The following is a 19,428-nucleotide window of genomic DNA, read 5'->3' as shown; positions in this document are numbered from 1 at the left end:
AAAATTAATTCCTTTTTTACATGATTTCCCTCCCTTCAAAAATACTTGAAGGCAGGTATTTGGAGAAGATAGAGATGTATAGATCAGAAAGTAATATGGGTCATGATTCATGATTCTTTTTATTTTCTCCAGGCCTTTGATTATCCTGGTCTCTTTTCTCTGGAAAGAGTCCAGCAGCATAATGTTCTTAGACTGCTATCCAGAACTGAACACAAGGCTCCAGATGAGTGGTACTATCAACTTTCTCATCATAGAATCTATGCCTTTCTTAATGCAATCCAATATACCATTAGCTTTTTCTTTTGAGCTATCACCTTACAGGTAATTTTTAGAAAAGCTGTTATCTATCTATCTATTCTTCATAAATTCAGACTTGTGCTATTACAAAGATTAAGCATGGCCCTAAAGCGGAGATATGAGAAGACACTTCACTAATAACTCATTTTCAAAGGTGGACTATCCATGGGTAGCAAATATTGTATTTGTTTTATTTTTATGATTTTTAAATTCTAACTTTTAGATTTTTAATTCAATTCTATAAATTTCAGTTCCAAATTCTTTCCTTCCCCTCCTCCACACACTGAAAAACAAGTGAAAAACATTAAAAACATGTATAATTATACAAAAATAATTTCCATATTAATCATTCCCCCCCAAAAAAAGAAAGAAAAGGAAAGAGAAGAAAATATGTTTCAGTCTATGTTCTGGGACCATCTTTTTTTATCTGGAGGTGGGTAGCATATTTCATCATTAATTTTTTGGAATTATTATTGGTTATTGTGTTAATTATTTACTAATTCTTTTTATAAATTTAATTTATTTTACTCTCACTTCCAGATTTTCTTTCTTTCCCACATCCTCTTTCAAGGTAAGAAATATCAAACTTATTATACATATTAAGTCATGCAAAAAATTTCTGCATTAGCCATGTTTTTTGGGAAAAAAAATTAAAAAGAAAAAGGGGAAAATGTGCTTCAATCTGTGCTGTGAATACATCACTTCTCTATATTTAGATCATTTTTCATAATTTCATCATTTTCATTCATAATTAACAATCTGGAATTGTGGTGGGTCATTGTGTTGATCAGAGTTATTGTCTTTCACAGTTGATTATATTTACAATATTGATATTACTGTGCAAATTCTTCTGGTTCTGCACACTTCACTTTGCATCAGTTCACAAAAGTCTTCCCAGGCATGGAATTCAGATGAGAAAAATTGATTTGGGAAGTGAACAGCTACTAATTTCCTCTCTGAAAATGGATTTAAGTATTCTGGTACAATGCTTAAAATATAAGGAACACATATCCCTGGGCAGTCTATGAAGATTAAAGTCTTAGCAAATACATTCTTACCAGTTTTGATAGGAGTACTCATCTTTCATCAAGATCATGTAATCCTTATATTTTAAACTTTGCTTCATTCAAAAAAAAAAACAAAAACAAAACAACAATAACAGACCATGCCCCTTTGCTCTTAAGTGTCTTATCTAAGACTTCATAATCATTGATGATTCATTGATGATTCTTTTTAGAATTGTTTTGGCAGGATTATTTGTGCCCAAGTTAATCCCTGGAAATACATAGTTATCTTTGTTGATGAGACTTGGGAAATTCTCCATTACTTCTGATGACCACTACAACCTCTCATTATTATCTGGTCCACAAACTACTACTTCAGACCCTCTGAGCAGGGAATTGCCAACTACAGCTATTCCTCTTTTCCTTTGGACCTTATTGAATGATGTCTCACCATGTAACTTCTGTATTTTTACTATACTATTCAGTGAAGGAAAAGCAGCTTCTTTCTTCTAAGACAATCCAGCTTCCTTTTCATGAAGAGCCTCAAATCTGTTCTTACACTCATTGAACAGCTATTCTTTTCTTTCCTTTCATCTCTGTTTAACACTTCTCCTGTCCAACATTGTGGCAAGGGTCATCTTCTCTACTATAAATAAAATCTATTTCCCCTACTCTATTGAAATCTCACTTCTATAGAAGATTTCATTCTTTTTAACAATCTAGAGGGTATAGAGGTGTTTTTTTTTTCCTTTTGAGTCCCTTTACCTTCTCTTTCAGTGGGAAGATCAGTTTAGAATTGTACCACAAGCAGCAGTCATTAGACTGTGCCAGAAATAGAAAGATAGTTTTCCATACTCCATTTTCATTGAGGTTTTTAGGCTTTAAAAAATTCTCGTGAGTTTTTATACCTCAACCCTATTCCTTTGGTTAATGTTTTATAGATAATTTGCACCTCTCAATCATCTGAAAATCCCACCCAGCTTCCTTTTCAAACTCTCAACAACTACATGGATACAGCAACCACCCCCAAGTCAGTCTTGCACCAGCATTAAGTCCTTTTCACCAAGTTGATCCACCAATTTAATCTATCAGTTTGTTTTACTCTATACTTTTCTATTCCCATTTTCTTATATTATTGTTTCTTCTTGAGAATTACCTTTTCCTTTCCCTTCAATCATCTAGATTCTACTCCTTAATCCTCCTTGATGCTACTTAAATCTTCTTTAATCATTTTTATGTTATCCTTAATTGTCCTTGACCTAGCTCTGCTTAGAACCAGGAAATGGAATCCATACTAGTACCTGGGTCTAGAGAATATCATCCAAATTTTCCTCAATTTCCCCAAAGTTTCACCATTTCCCTCCCCTAAATCAATCCTCTGACTTATTTCACTGCTGCAACCCCACTCCAAGTTATCTATGTGCTTTTCTCAATATTATTTGGTTCAAGACCTTTCTCTTCTGCTTTTTCTGCAACAAAAGTTTTAGCTCCCTCATTCCCGTCTTCCTTACTTCTCTCACTTTCTTTCTTTTTCTTTTTCTCCTTTTATTTCCTTCTTTTCCTTCTTCCTTTCTTTCCTGTCTCCCTCCCTCTCTTCCTTCTTTCCTTCTTTCTTTTTTCTTTCCTTTCTTATTTCTTCAATTTAGTGTAAATACAATTCTAATGAGCTTGAATTCAAATCTGTTCACACTAGAAGCAACTTTGTTCTCTGTTTATTTCTCTACATAGTTACCTTTGGCCAAATTAATGACTTTTTGGGTGTTGAATTAAACACCATAAGGAACCATATGATGTCATCATTACAATGAAAACTTAATGATGCTGACAGGAAAATTGAAATCAATTAAATGTTTTATCTACAGTGTTCAAGATCCAAGAGGAAGGATTTGCTACAAATGGTAAATGCAAGCAAAACTGGAGAATTATCAGGATTTTTAAATGCATATAGATTGTCATATAAGTCAAAGAAATAAACCTTCTTCCCCACAACATCCTATTGTACAGTTTTATTAATGAGAAATGCTCAGAACTATTGTTGTTCCTTCATTTTTGAAGAAGACCAATGACATCAGAGGGTAAAATCTTGACTCATGTGTGAATTGGATTTAAGTAAGGCAGAGTTGCACAAGTCATCACTTTACTCTCTTTTCCAGAGTCATCAAAGCCCAGTGGCAATTCAAAAGTCAAGATTAATGGTGATGGCCCAGGGTGCAGTGGATGGCCTTGGTGTCTGAGATGTCTGACAAAACTCTAAGTGCTTCATAGCAGCAGCTTCGATGAGCTTTGTGGCCACTGGGGTGGGGGGAGAAAGGTTTTCATCTGCCCACTCTACTGGGGAAAGTCTTCATGTGCTTGGTGTAGATATTCCCCCAACTCACTGACAGGGTTGAGGCCTGTCAGTTTTATCCTCATCTTTTTTTTTTTTTATTTTACCCTGTCTGCTGAGATGGTTTTATCAGGGTATGGCTGCTGCACATGCTACAGCTTCTTGGAGACACAGGTGAGAGTTGAGTGACAGTTGTATACTAGAGGTAAATGAGTAGCCTGGAAAAGGGCTCAGCAAACCCTTATACCATATGTCCTAGTCCTCCCTGATCTCCCCATACACCCCATTTAGGGCTATAGATAACTGTCCAAGACTATTAGTTGTAGACAATGTGCCAGTCTTCATTGGTAGAGGAAGTTTCCTTGCCCCTGGAACTCCCTGTACAAATGAAATCATAGGCCCAGTTCTTACCCTTGTAAATGAAATATTACTAGGAAGGCACAAAATTTCAAGAGACTATTACTTTGAATACAGACTTAATTGATATGTTCAATTTTTCCTAAACATCTTTGATGACAGAGATGCTTAGATGATTGTTCGCAACATATCAGATGTCTATATGTTATAATAGGTGATATATACATATATATACACACATACATACACACACATATAAACTGATGTTGATCTATAAAAGAAATAAGTGAACTCTGTTTTCTACCAATATTTATCACATGTATGAAAGTGAAGAGAACAGATAGAGGGAGATTCACTTAAAGAAATATACCATACCTTTACATGGGAAGAAAGAAGTGTGAGCAACTCTTTCAAATCCACCTTCAAATCTGCCATCCAAATATTCTTCATCCATCCAACCTTCATTCCATACACTGAAGCAATTCAAGGATATTTTATCAACTTGGGTTTTGAACAATTTATTACTGAATAGTATGTAGGAGGAGTGTCTTTACTCTGTCATTTAGGTGGTAGCTGTCCATTTTTCCCCCATTTAGAGCTTAGATATAATGTATATGAAATATCTACAGCAGAGTACTTCTGTCAGTTACTCAGTAGGCCATTGCTATTTTCTTTAATTTTTTCAGACAAGAGTACAAAGGGAATTCTGAGTTATAATTTTAGTTCAACTCATTATGAGCATGAAGCTAACAAAGAATATTTTATTAATCTGTAGACAAACATAGCAAATGTATTGAAAATGTGTATTTTCATGAGAAATGGAAAATAAATTATACATGTGTATTTATATATGTATTTTATTTTGTTAAATGCAACACCTTTTATTTTTATATCAAAATCATTTACCTATACACAACTAAATCTGAATGTGCATGTACATAGTATACCTATAGTTGCCCAACTCTCTCCTGAGAGGAGGATAGTGTTTCATCATTCATTCTCTGGGGCCCAAGATTGGGCATTGCAATAGATCACAACTTGATTGTTTCTTAGTTCTGTTTCCATGTCCATTATTTAATTCATAGTATATATTGTTCTGCTTGTGTGCATCCATTTTTTTAACCACAAATAGTTAACTCAGACTGAATGTTGAAAAAATAAAGGTGGACAGCATTTATTTAATAAAAAAATAAATCAATTGATTTGTTGAAAAAATCTCACCAAATATTTTAGTAATCATGTCATCTATTATCTATTGACATAGTATTATTGAAAAAAAAGTACAGAAAACTCTCTTATTTGAATGGATTGTATTGCTCAGTAAATATCTGTTACAAAACAATGAAGCAGCCAAAACAATGAATATAAATTTAGGCAGTGATATCTTGTATTATGGAGATTGATTAATCTCAACCTCTTTCTTTATTCTAATTTAATACGTGCAGTTGCTTATTAAAATTCCAAAATAAACCAATTACATAAGATCCTGAGCACATATGATTTACACAAAAACTTATGCATAGTGGAAGACACTAAAACTAAACACTCAACTAATTATTTTGCTCCTCAAATGTGTAGCATATTCTTAGGGAGAGAAATATTTCTAAGAAGGGATACAGGTAGCATAATCTAATAAGCAATAGGTTTCTTTTACATACCAAAAGTCAGGCAGGAAATTGAAGCAAATATTCAAACAAAGAAAGCAAAAATTGTGATTTTCTTCATTTTAATTACCAGGATAAAATTTCCTCAAGTTTACCTTTTTCACTGTGTGCATTGAATTAGTAACTGTAATTAGTAATTATTTGTGTTAACAGACAGGCTTTCCCAAAAGTTTTAAGCTTAAAACTGAACTAAGACTATTGAGATACTCTGCATATCTCCTATAATTATCACTGTTCAAAACTAAATTAATATGTTTAGGGGTTAGTATTTGAATCCAAATACCCCAAATTGGGCATTACCCTAAAATTCTATTTATTATAGATGGTTATGATATTTAAAAAAATCATACCAGCATGTCTACAGTTATCATGATTGTGTTTAGATTGAGAGGATTAGGGAAAGAAGGGGATTTTGACATCTCCTTTTTTCAATCTCTTAATTTTAGAAATAAGAAAACTGAGGCACAGAGGTGTAAAATGATTTGTTCAAATTCAGAGATGTAGAACCAAGATATAAACAATTGTCTTCCCATTTCAAATCTTTGAATATTCCACTACATTAATATGTCTTAGTTGTAAGAGCTAGGGCAATTAGGTGGTGTAGTGAATAGGTTACTGGGCCTGGAGTCAGAAAGACCTGAATTCAAATACAGCCTCAGACATATAATAGTTGTGTAACCCTGGGCAAATCACATAACCCTGTTTGCCTCAGTTTTCTCATCTGTAAAATGAGCTAGAGAGGGAAATGGCAAACTACTCCAGTGTTTTTGCCAAGAGAACCCCAAAGGGTCATGAAGAGTTAGATACAACTGAAACAACTGAACAAGAATGGCAAAAGTTGTAAGAGAACAAAAGAAAAATGAAATATTCTCTGTTACATGTATTTTATACAATTATTCATGTGATTTAGAGTCCATTTAGTCCAATCCATTCATTTTACAGATAAGGAAATGAGGCCCAGTGAGTTGAAGTGATTTGCCCAAGGACACAGCACTAAAATTTAAACCTAGGTCCTCAGTTACAAATCCAGACCCCCTTATGGAATGAACTTTCAAAATGAATTGAAATTTTGGGTAAGGCATCTAAAACACAGATATTGACTAACTACTTCATTCTTTTCAGGGAGAAAACTATTTTAATTGGCAAATAATTAGTAAAAGTTTTTTTTCTCTTTCTATCTCTCTTTTTTTGGTATTTTTAAAATACTTAGTGCTTATAGAAAAATATACCAGAATCTTTCTACATTCTATTTTGGGAGGGACAGATTGTCACAATTTTGTTCTAGAGTTAAAAACACAAATAGAATACTGTGGGGGATAAGTGAACACAAGAGATAAGCAGAACAGGTATTTTGAGAGTAGACATACTATACTTTAAAAAATAACCTCTTTTAAATAAAAGTTAGGAATACATGTTTATGAAGTGCAGCTTAGAAAATTTTCACAAAAACATTTTTTTCTTTGGAATTCTTTCAACTTAACTATATTAATATATTGTTTTATGATGGACACAGAGTCAAAAGAATTGTTGTCCAATCACATTGGAAGAGGACATAAAATTATCTTTCTAGTGGAAATCACTCATTTTACAGATGAGGTGTCTGTAACCCAGAGCAGAAAGTATCTTTCCCAAAGCTACATGACAAATTAGTGAAAATTAAGATCCAAACAGTCACTATTGCAACACAATTTTCTTGTAATAAACCTGTAAGGTAGCTAGCCCGATTAATACCTCTCCCCATTTCACAATTGAAGAAACATATTTGGCATTTTAAATGCCAGAGTAGAGAAGTGACCATCCCTTGATCACAGGAGTATTATTTGTGAAAGCTTTATCTCGAAGTTCCAAGCCTTTTTCTACTATACCACACTATGAAATAACTAATCTATCTGCATAGCTAAGACTTAGATGCACATGTAGAGTTATGGGGCTGGTATTATCTATACAAACTAATTATAACACCTATTTTATGATCATCATTGGGACTTTTAATTAAAGATAGCTGCCTAGCATATATGTACCATTCATAGTCATAGATGGCAAAGGGGACCTTAGCAAGGCCTGAATAGGGTGATAAACATAGAAAGATTGAATATTAGACTGAAAATCAGTCTATTGTCAAGTAATCTGCTTTGGAGTCACAAAAGCAGTGGGGCCAGGACAAACCTTAATTCAGAATCATATGAAAAAGCTAAAAAAGCTTAATATTCAGAAGCCTAAAAGACAACAGTATCTAGAATCCATTCATATGTCTGCAGGCATGGGAAGAACAAGATTAAAAAACAAAACAAAACAAAACAAAACAGGGAGGGATCACAAACAAGGGTTCAAGGAGATGGGCAAGAGGAATAGGTTATAACAATTCAGAATCCCACAAAGCATTCTGAGCAGCTGGCATGCCATACCAGAAACCAGAGAGAGAGTTAATATTGAGTCAATCTTTTAACGCAATTTATGAGATTTTTTGAGTTTCCTGTTAAAGCCAGGTGTGTTTGAGGGTAGGCTGTATAAGGGGAAAAGAGGGAAGCTAACCACTTCATTGAAAGGCCCTAACCTCTGGAATTTTGCCATCACCAAACTTTTCAAGTCACTACTTTTAGTTTCCCACTGGACATGACCTATTTTTTGGTCACTGCACTTGGATCTAGTGCTACAGAGATTTCTCTGCGTATGTGTAAGTGGACAATCAATGGAGAAAACATACAGTATAGAATTCCCTCAGGCCTGATCCTTACAGAGCCATCATGGTTGACTTTCTCTTCACCTAAAGAAGTAAAAAAAACCCCAGGGTACAATTCTAAAATTATTAAAATCAGTAATTTTTTTCTTATTTAGTTCAATCTCCCAGATAAGACACAATCCTAGTGACTTAAGCAGAATGGTCCAGACCACACTCCCCCTTTCTCTTCCACCTCCTCCTCCTCTTCCTTTTTCTCCTCCTCCTTCTGTATCTTTCTCTCTCCCCCCACTTTATTTTTGCAATTCACAGATAATGAAACATACCAAGGCAATTGGAATCAACTATTTTATATAGCCTGTGAATTCAAAACTGAGCATTAATGTAAATGAATTTTAAAAATAGATAAACTTTGGATTTTTGCACATGATTTTCTAGTAGGAGAAAGTGATAGAAAAGATGAGGTGAAGAGGGAATGAGTTCAGTACCTGTCCTCACTGTCAGTAGAGATGGATTCAACCCTAGCTCCCTCTATGTATGCTTCCCGTAGCTCACCACTACCTGCCATGACACTTGCTTAGTGCAAAATTCCCAGTGCTGAGGAAATCTTGTCTCCCTCTATCTCCAGCCTCTGCACATGCTGTTGCAATAATTCTCCTCTAGGTAAGTGGTTACAGAGGGCTTCTCTGTGAAGGCAGGAACAAATTTCCAAGCTTGATGAGACTAGGTTGTAGGAGTTAGAATTATATAAGCAGGAAGAATTGATTGGAGTAGGGAATGGAGGGGCAAAGAGCAGTGTGAGTCATAACAATGATACTGGTAAAAATCAATTATTTTTAAGAGAATGAAGTTGAATCAGTGCAAATTCATCACTACTAGGGAAAAATACCTGAAAATGCATGCCTTTTAGAAGTTCCTATTAGGTATAGAGTGTAATATAACAGTTCTAGGGTAGGGGTTCTTAATCTGGGTTCTGTGAATTTGTTTAAAAAAATGATAACATTTCAAAATAATTATTTTACTTTATAATACTATGTTTTATGTTTTATGCATTTACAATATTTATCTGAAAATTCCATAGTCTTTATCATGCCACCAATGGTGTCCATGACGCAAAGGTCAAAACCCCTGCACTAAAGAGAATATATCTTAACCAAGATAGCCCACACAAGGGACAAGAATTCTAGTCTATAGAAATTATTTTATTTGTGTATTCCATTTATCAATATTGATTCATAAGGACCTTGAATATTTTTTACAATTCTGTACAGACATGACATTTTATATTCTAAAGTTCTACTTTTCTAAGGGGAACACAGATACAGGCATACCCCCACTGGGCTTCTAAGGGAAGTTGTGATCACTGAAAATCAACATGATTTCATCAAGACATGGACATATCATGCTAATCTTATTTCCATATTGGATTGGCAGCTTAAAGGAATACTGTAATTTTTCAATCAACAAGCATTTATTATGTTATTATTCTGTACCACGTATTGTGCTAAGCACTGAAGACACAAAGAAAATAAAGTTATATCCCTGCTTCAAGGAGTTAATCTCTAGGTTTTTAGCAAATTATTTGATGGAAGCATCTCATTGATGTGTGTGTCTGTAAAATAGAGAAAGATGGGCTAGATGATAAGACAAACAGATTTTACAAGGTGAAAAGTGGTTGAATTCCTACACCAAAAGCATATTTGCTAAGGGTTTAATTTCAACCTGAAAAGAGATGTCTAATGTAGCATTCCATGGATCTGTCTCTGAGCCTGTATAATTTATAAGTTTTCATTGTCTTAGATCAAATGTTCAGACGGTGGAAAGCTGGGAAGAAAAGCTATATTAATGGATGATAGATTAAGGATCCCAAAAAATCTCAGCAAAAATGGAAAAAAAATACTTAATCTAATAAGAAGGTCTGTTATGTCATCTCATAACAAGATGATGATAAATTGTTGTTGTTGTAGTCCAACATTTGATATTTTCTCAGGCTTTTTTTTTCTATTCTGACTCTATACCCTTTCCCTTAGCTCTCATCTATTTTACTGGTCACAAGACCATGCTTCATTTTCTATCTAATTATATACAAAGAAATCTAGGCCATATTGACATCATCCATCAACACCTTTTACTTCCCTACACCTGAATTACAGAGACCATGCATCCTCTCATATCAGTGATCTACTCAGCTTTGGAACTTCTCTATCAGATCAAGCTGTCCTGATTGGTGAGGAAGTGCCAAATTTAACCAATTGATTAAATCTAGCCGACTCAAGACCATGCTTCACATCCCATCTAGTCATCCACCACTTAATTAGTATTCATTATCATTTCAGTTGTTATAGTCTCAATTGCTTCAAGGCTTCCATTCCTCTCATTCTGTTTATATCTTATTTTCAAATCATACTCTCTTTCTCTATAAATTTATAATAACTATTTTTTGCTGGTATTACCATCTGCCCTGCAGCTGCAAGTATATAACCCCACTTTAACTTCCAACTCAGTCTGGGAACCATAATTAAATCAATGTTAATATTGCTCCTGTAAAAGGTATAACAATCCACTGCCCTATGGCTTCACTCATCATTCCTGTGACTCACAGACCAAAACTTCTTACATTAAGAATACCTCATAATTTAACTGGCCCACAGCTAGATGGCACAGCGCTTAGAGTGCTGGGCATGAAATCAGGAAGATTCATCTTAGCTGTGTGATCCTGGGCAATTCACTTAACCCTGTTTGCTTCTGTTTTGTTATCTGTGAAATAAGTGGGAAAAGGAAATGGCAAAATACTTCAGTATCTTTGCCAAGAAGACCCTAACCAGGGACACAAAGTGTCACACATGACTGAAATAACTGAATAACAAAAATTACATTTTAGCACAGATATGATTAGCCTCTGTCACCTGCGGTCTGTGGAGTCTGCTTTAGAAAACCAGTCCAAGTTATGTTTTTGGAAAGATGAGATTTTTCATACCATGGACATTCTTCATCATCATTATAATCATCCATAACAACTAACATTTATGTAATACTTGCTATGTGCCAAATGCTTTATAAATATTATCTCATTTGATCCTCACAAAAACCCTGAGAGGTAAATGCTATTGTTATCACTATTTTGCAGTTGAAGAAACTGAGGCAAACACAGATTATGTGACTTCCCAGAGTCATGCAACTGGGAAGTGTCTGAGGCCAAATATGAACTCAGGTCTTTCTAAATTCAGGACCAGTACACTATCTACCATGCCACTGAGCTACCCTTAATCTTGTTATCTCCATTATCACATGACAGTCAAAATGCAAGCAATATAGCTACATTTGATAAAGTGGTTACTTACAAATATATCTTTTTCTTATATTTTTGGCAAACTGTATCTCTGCCTATTTTGTTAAACTTTAAATCAGATAATTTCTGTTCTTGGTGTTAATTATACAGTTCGGTCTCTTCTTGTAGCTAAGAGAATGGGAAAGAAAGTGCAAGCAATAAAACATAAATAAGAAAGAAAACCTTCTGCTTCTATCAATGGGTGAGACAGTTCAGGGCCCACTCTTTAAACTATTAGAAGACTCCTTCTCTAGAGTTTCACAATAGCACCATGTGAGTCAGAAAATAGGAGTAGCACCAAAAGAAATAAGTGCTTTTTAGGCAGATTTACAAGATAAGCACACCACACAATGTAAATTTTATTGATATTTTGGTAAAACTCTTGCCAATTATATACAAATCTATGTATATACATGCATATGTATATGTGTATGTGTATATAAACATATATAGAAATATATATGTGTATATGTACAGGTTTTTCCAAAAGTCTTAGTGTATTTCTAAGCTACTAAAGTACAATTTTAAGCCATTAAGAGGAAAGTTTAAGCTATTTAACTAAGCTTTTTGAGATGTCCTATGTATATGTGTGCGTGTGTGTGTGTGTGTATAAACAATCATAGGTGAATTGTAACCCACAATCATAAACATTGACATCCTAACTTAAGAGGATTTTTTTGTTATTTAACTTCTGAAGTGCTGAGCTAAAGAAAATAGCATACATTGAAAATGCTGCTTTATTGATTTGGACCAAAGATACTCTCCCAGCTAACTGGCTTTCATCCCAGATAATAATCCCATAACAACCTAGTCACATATTGTAAAGATGTTCTGAAGGAATGCTAACATATCCATTATGATAAAAGGCCCCAAATGTCATTCTTAACACGAATGGATTAGGGACTTGATATGTAGCATCACAGGCCCTTTAGGCTACCCAATGAGGCTGACAGAGGAGTGATAGATGATCTCAACCTGCCTATTATGCACAGTAACACAATCCATAACCTATGAGTCACATTTCTCCTTAACATTTAACTGCAGCATGTGAATTTTCTCAACCTAAGTGCTTCTCCCTGTCTTAGATTAAACAGGAGATCCTGAACTCTTGCTTTCTCAAGTACTTAGCTTCATATTTAGATGCTATGGTATTTTGCTAAGACATAGCATAAAACACAAGCATTGTGGGCTTTCCAATTTTAGAATATGATAGGATTTATAGCTGAAAAAACATAGATATCATTTTATGTTGAGGAAATTTAGATAAAGGTATGATTTATCTAAGGTCACATGGTAGCACATTGTTTCAAATCCAGGTATTCTTTCTCTAGATTTATTGATTTCATTTTTACTCTAGAATTTAATTTCCATATGGTAGTAGTAGTAGTAGCATAGTGTTGAAGATGATGATAAGAATAAGAAAAAAGGGGAAAGAAGAAGAAGGAGCAGGAGGAGGAGGAGATAGAGGAGATAGAGAAGGAGGAGGAGAAAGAGGAGGGAGAAGAGGGGAAGGAGGGGGAAGAAGGAAAGGAGAAGGAGAAGAAAATCAACAACAACTGAAATTTATATAGTGTTTTACATTTTGCAAATTACTTATTGTAGACTGGGCCTAATTCAAACCATTCTATTGGCAGTTTAGGTCCCATTTTAAAGCAAAATTTCTTAATTACAGGTTATTTAGCAGGTACAAAATGAGGGTTTATTGAGGTATAATATAGAAAGGATATTCTATGGGGATATAGCACTTAGCTCATTTGAAAATGTCTTTCCAGTATAGCAGGATGTGGTGACTCACTAGATCTTTGGACATCTGTCAAGTTTGAAGAGCTATTATTAAACATGAGTGGACTTTTTATGTCCTTAGTTGAACAAGAAACCATGTCAACATGACCTGAGGTCACCAGGAAATTACCAAGGAGTCTTGATCCTTATAATCCAAGACCAATAAAGTTTTGGGGATAGCTTCTTGCCTTTTTAGGGAAATAAGTAGTTTAGTCCACATGAGAGCAGAGTTGCTGGTGGTAGATATTATTCCTATTATACTTCATGAAAATCATTCATTCATAACTCACAATCACTCTAAAAGTTACTATCATTATCCCAATTTAATTTGAGGGGATATTAAGACTCAGAGACACCAAGTGCTTGCCCAAAGTCACTTATGTAGTAAGTCTCTGGGGCAGCATTTGGACAAAGATCTTGTTGGATATAAGCCCAATATCTACTTAAGGTGGCTTCTAAAGGGTGCTCCTCAACTCCAAAACATAAAATATAAAAATATAAAGTATGTCAGCATTTTCTGGAATATATTCTTCTTAAATGATGAAATTTCTCAGAAATGTTGAAGGATATTTTGAAAGACATGCTGACAGCATGCAAATACAGTGTCAGCAATTAAGCAGTAGTTTCACAAAAGATTTCTTAGCCACATTTTTAAAAATTTATAAACTGTCCACAATGTGCACAGCTGTCCCAAAACTCATTCAACATTGCTTTCATTATTTAATTTTTTGCTGTCCTCTCTATTTACATTGTTGTAGTCATTGTGTGTAGTGCTTTCCTGGTTCTGATCCTAATGCTACATCAGTTCATATAGGTCTTCCCATACTTCTCTGAATTTTTCATATTGGTTACCCTACTCCACCCTACCAATGAAGTAATATGCTTTTAAAGTCATGTGTCACAATTTGTTTACCCATTACTCAGCTGATTTAATCTTAATTTGTTTCCAGTTCTTTTGCTACCACAAAGAATGCTGTTGTGGATTGTTTTAATGTATTCGAGGCCTTTCTTTTTGTCTTTGGCGACATTGGGACACATAAAAAGTAATGGGATTGCTAGGTCCAAGGGTACGGGAAATTTAGTTACTTGCATAATTTCAAATTGATAGCCAAAATGTTTGGATTACTTCACAACTCTACAAAGAGTTTATCACTTTCTTTGTTTTCCCATATCTCAGTCATTCAAAAATTGAATATTTTCAGCTTTTATCATCTAATAAAATTTTATGAATGTCAGGTAGAATTGTTTTATTATTTGCACATCTTATTTTTTAGTGAATAAATTTTTTTCTTCTTCAAAGGGTTTCTGAGTATTTCAATTCTCTTTTAGAAAACTTTTTTTTAATCTTTGCCCACTTATGCTATACCTAGCTTACTTTGAATTGTACCTATGTCCATTTGTAGACATGTCCATTTCCTAGACCAAGGAAAAATCTGTATTGATTAGAGCCCAAATGAGATATAAAACTGTATATACTCTTTTGACCCAGCATTACCACTACTAGGTCTGTTTCTCAAAGTGATTAGGGAAAAGGGAAAAGGACTTACATGTTCTAAGAAATTTATAACAGCTCTCTTTGTGGTGGCAAAGAACAGGAAATTGAGGGAATACTTCTCAGTTGGGGAATGGCTAAACTTGTGGTATATGATTGTGATGGAATACTACTGTGTTATAAGAAATAACGAGCTAGTTGATTTTAGAAAAAACATGCAAAGACTTTTATGAAATAGTGAAGAATAAAATGAGCAGAACCAACAAAATTTTGTGCATGGCAACAGCAGTATTGATCTAAGAACAACTTTGAACAACTAAGTCATTTTGCGTATTATACTCAAGTCAACTACAAAGGACCTATGAAGGAAGATGTTATCCACATTCAGAGAAAGAACTGATGAATAGAAGTATATATAATATAGTTTTACACACACACACACACACACACTCACATTTTTGTGTTATTGGTAGCCTTCTATAGGGTGGGGTAAGGAGGGAAGGAGAAAAAAATTAAAAACGCATAGCAGAGAACATTAAAAAAAACTTAGAAGGAAGCACAGAAAAACAGGGTAGCTTTGAAAAAGATGTGCAGAGTTATTCCAGAGTTGTTTTTCTTTTAAGTAAATAGTGTAAAATAGAAATCCATGATTTTATATTGAATTCTCTTTTTATATTATGCTGTGTACATGGAAATGTTATTTTTTGGGTCTTTTTTGTATTCAACTTCAAAAAGAATAAAAAATTAAAAAAGAAGTTTGTTCAGAAGTTTCATTTTTGATTTCTAATTCCTATCCAACACAAAAAGAGCTGTTATAACCATTTTTGTAAAACATGTCTTCCCAACCCCCCCGCTTTTTTATGTCTTTCAGATATAGGCTTAGCAGTAGTTATTGCATAGCTGAAAATTTAAAAATTGGTTAATTTGCTGCCTCTAGGACACCCCAACTTGAAAGTATGCAAATTGCTTCATAATATTATTTCATTTTATCCACACAACAACCCTGAGAAGTAAGTGCTATTGTTGTTTCTATTTTTAAAGATGAGAAAAGTGAGGAAAACAGAGATTGTGACTTACTTAAGGTCAAACAACTAGTAAATGTCTGAGATCAGATTTGAGCTGCACCACCTAACCTCCTGATATCATTATTTTGTTAATATGCTGAAGTCACAAATGTAACCATTTTCATGCATTATTATCATCCATAAAAATAACATACTTTGATGCTGAAGCAATTAGATCAGACTTCATGAATAAGTTTGATAATATAATAAAAAGGACTTTGGGGAGTTGTTGATTTTGTTTTGTATGCTTTATAAATGTGCTCTATATCTCAGAAAATTTTCATTGCTTTTATGAGACAGAAATAGAATGACAATGAGTAGAGTCAAACAGGACAGCCTGTTATATTGGATCATCTTTTGGTCCATTTGAGGAAAGTATCATACTATTATCCTAAGGAGTTGGTATCATTCTGCAATGCAGGATTTTGCATTAAAATATTTTGGACTGCAGTCATTATACTCGAAGAACAACTTATGCATCCTGAAATAACATACTGAGGTTCACAGTGACAACAGCAATTAATAAATATCTTCTTTAGCCACTGTCTTAGATTTTACAAATATAATAGCCTATTGTCCGTAGAATCTTTGCTAGTGCAACAATTTCTTAAATCATTCTAAAATTATACTTAAAACTTCTTCAAACTCTAGTGAATATATTGAACAATTAAACTGCAATTAAATATAATATTCTTTGGAATCCTATGTAAATTTACAAATCCAAAGTAAAAGACAAGTGTCAATTATATATGCTGTACCTGTTAGATAAATGCAAGACACTAAAAATATTTTCTGCTATTTAAATTTTTAATAATGAGAAAATTAACAGGTAGGTTATATGTCCAAAAATGTTATTCTGTTGCTGTTAATTCACATGTGTACTTTCTAAATTTAGATAAATTATTCCATTCCCAGAAAGTTTCCAGGGCTACTGTACCTTCTATTTTTCTCCTATTTCCTTACATGGTAAACAAAATACCTTCTGCTTATGCTCTCAGTGAGATTAGGTTTAGACACCTGCATCATTGAGTTACCTTATTTTCAACCCCCATAAATGCAAGTTTAAGACTTGTGACCTACTTAGAACAGTCTTCTTCCTTCCTCAGATAATTTTTTAAAACTATCAAAATAGTTGAGTCCCAGGAAAAGTAGCAAATGTGTAATGCCTTCAAGATATCTGAATGTATTGCAAATACTTAGTATATGCACTTTAGCCAGGCCCACTCAATCCCTTAATTCCAGACACCTAAAAAAATGTATCAGCTTAAAAACAGTAAAAAAATAGAAAAAAAAACTTAACCTAAAAACTGTTAAAAAATTTTAGTATAAATAATAAGTACATAAACTCAAGTCAAATTATAGTCACCATATTGATTAGTTTTTCTTAGCTGTTCTTTCTTATAAGAAATTGTCTTTTAATACAAAGTAAAGGGAAGAGTACTACAACCTTAAATGAAAGTGATTTTTATAAAAATAAATCAATGAAATGTTAATTCCTACCATAGAAACTTTAAAAATACTATACCATATAGAATATATTGTTGAACTAGGTTTCACATATCAATATTAGTGTTATTTCTTATGTTGTGGTCAATATTTTAATTCAATTTGATAAATACAAAGTAATACTCTATAGTGGGTACTGTGTAAAATTCTAGGGGCACAAAATGAACCAATTCACATCCTCAAGGAGCTTTTGTTCTTCTGAGAAGATATAAAAGGTACACAGTTAAATAAATTAAATGGAAAAAAAGCAGTGACTTGCTTGAGCTCACCCCAAACTCCTCCAAATACTTGTAAAATATGACTCTAAATGAATTCTTTCTTTTTGAGTATTTTACAAGTTTATTACATAGGAGAACAAATGACAAGGAAGTATGAGGGGAAAAGAGTGAGCAAGGAGGGACCTGGTTTGCTAATGATTTCAAAATGTAGTCAACAAAGGAGACACATCACTTCATGTAATCTTGGGAACATGTTACGTTCATATTCTTCTCATAATTTATTTTGGGTTCTCTGAAAGCAAGGACATTCCACTATAGGATCTTCCCCCAACTTCATTTCCAATAGCTCACCCAAAGCTCAAAGCACAAAACAAAGAAGAAAGGAAAACTGAATTTGGCACCTGAGGAATCATTTTTAGTCTGTCTCCAATCTTTATTAGTTATGTGAAACTGGGAAAGTCATTTGGCATTTCTGATCTTCAGGCTCCTTGACATCATATTCTTGGAAGTATCTGTAAAACTGGGGAAATAATATTTACATCACAAACTTCCAACAGCTATTATAAAGACAATATTTTCTAAAGTAACTGATCCTCAGCCTACCTGGGAAGGATTATTACTACTTATAGTAAAGGTGACTAGGACATGAAATCTCATCAGGAACTGAGTCTAGGATAGTCAGAATTCCATTGTTTTTCTCCTCAGTTTGCTTTGGATTGGAGAACAATTTTGTGTCCAAAGGATGATTTCTTTTTTTTTTCAGCCAAAAACAGGGTTTATTAGAACATCTGCCATATTAGGCAGACTCTTAAGGAGTCTGAACATGAGTAAGCCATGGTTAGATTATAAGAATCTAAACAGTGACTAGATCATAAGAATCCCAGCAGTGGCTAGATTTTAAGAATCTCAGCATCTTTTTTTATTTTGAGTTCCAAATTTTCACCCCATCTCACCCCTCCCCTCACCCCAAGATGGCATGCATTCTGAATACCCCTTCCTCTAGTCTGCCTTCCCTTATGTCTCTCCACCCCTTCTCTCATCCCTTTCCCCTTCAATTTTCCTATAAGGTAGGATGGATTTCTGTATCCCATTTCCTGTATTTCTTATTTCCCAGTTGCATGGGAAAATGACTCTAAACAAATTCTAAAGCAATAGAACACACAAAAAGACAGAGTGAAATAAATATCCAGCCCAAAACAACCTGCATGGTTGAGGACCACAGTTTGGCATGGGCATTCAGGCAAGGCAGGCCTCAGCAAACCTGGAGCAGGCCTCAGAGGACTGAATCCTGGGCATCTGGGGCAGTTTCCAGACTTCTCAACCCACAAACACCAAAGACAAATTAGAAGGTCAGTAGGAAAAATCTGTGTCTGTGGTGAGAGAGAAGCCCAGTCTCAGCTCCAATTCCCAAGAGTGGCCCAAAGGCAGCAACTGCCTCCAGAGCTTCTGTCCCACAGAATGAGGGGGAATCCAGTGGTTGATCAGAGGGGGATTGCAGGGATCTCTTTACTGGTGAAGGATTCTCTTACTTTGCCCTATTTGGATCTAGGTCACAGTTATGGGTGGTGGTCCTGGGGTGAAGAGGAGTGCTGGCATGGTGGAGGTTAGGGTGGCTGTGGAGAGAGAATCCTCCTCACAGTTCCAAGAAAGAAAAGATGGTAACTCATAGACCACAGCACAGGTCAGGAAAGGAGTAAACACCTCACCCTTCAT

Source organism: Vombatus ursinus, unplaced genomic scaffold (genome assembly GCF_900497805.2).
Source record: "Vombatus ursinus unplaced genomic scaffold, bare-nosed wombat genome assembly UNPS02009835.1, whole genome shotgun sequence".
NCBI classification, from domain to species: Eukaryota; Metazoa; Chordata; class Mammalia; order Diprotodontia; family Vombatidae; genus Vombatus; species Vombatus ursinus.
This window is presented reverse-complemented; position numbering follows the sequence as displayed.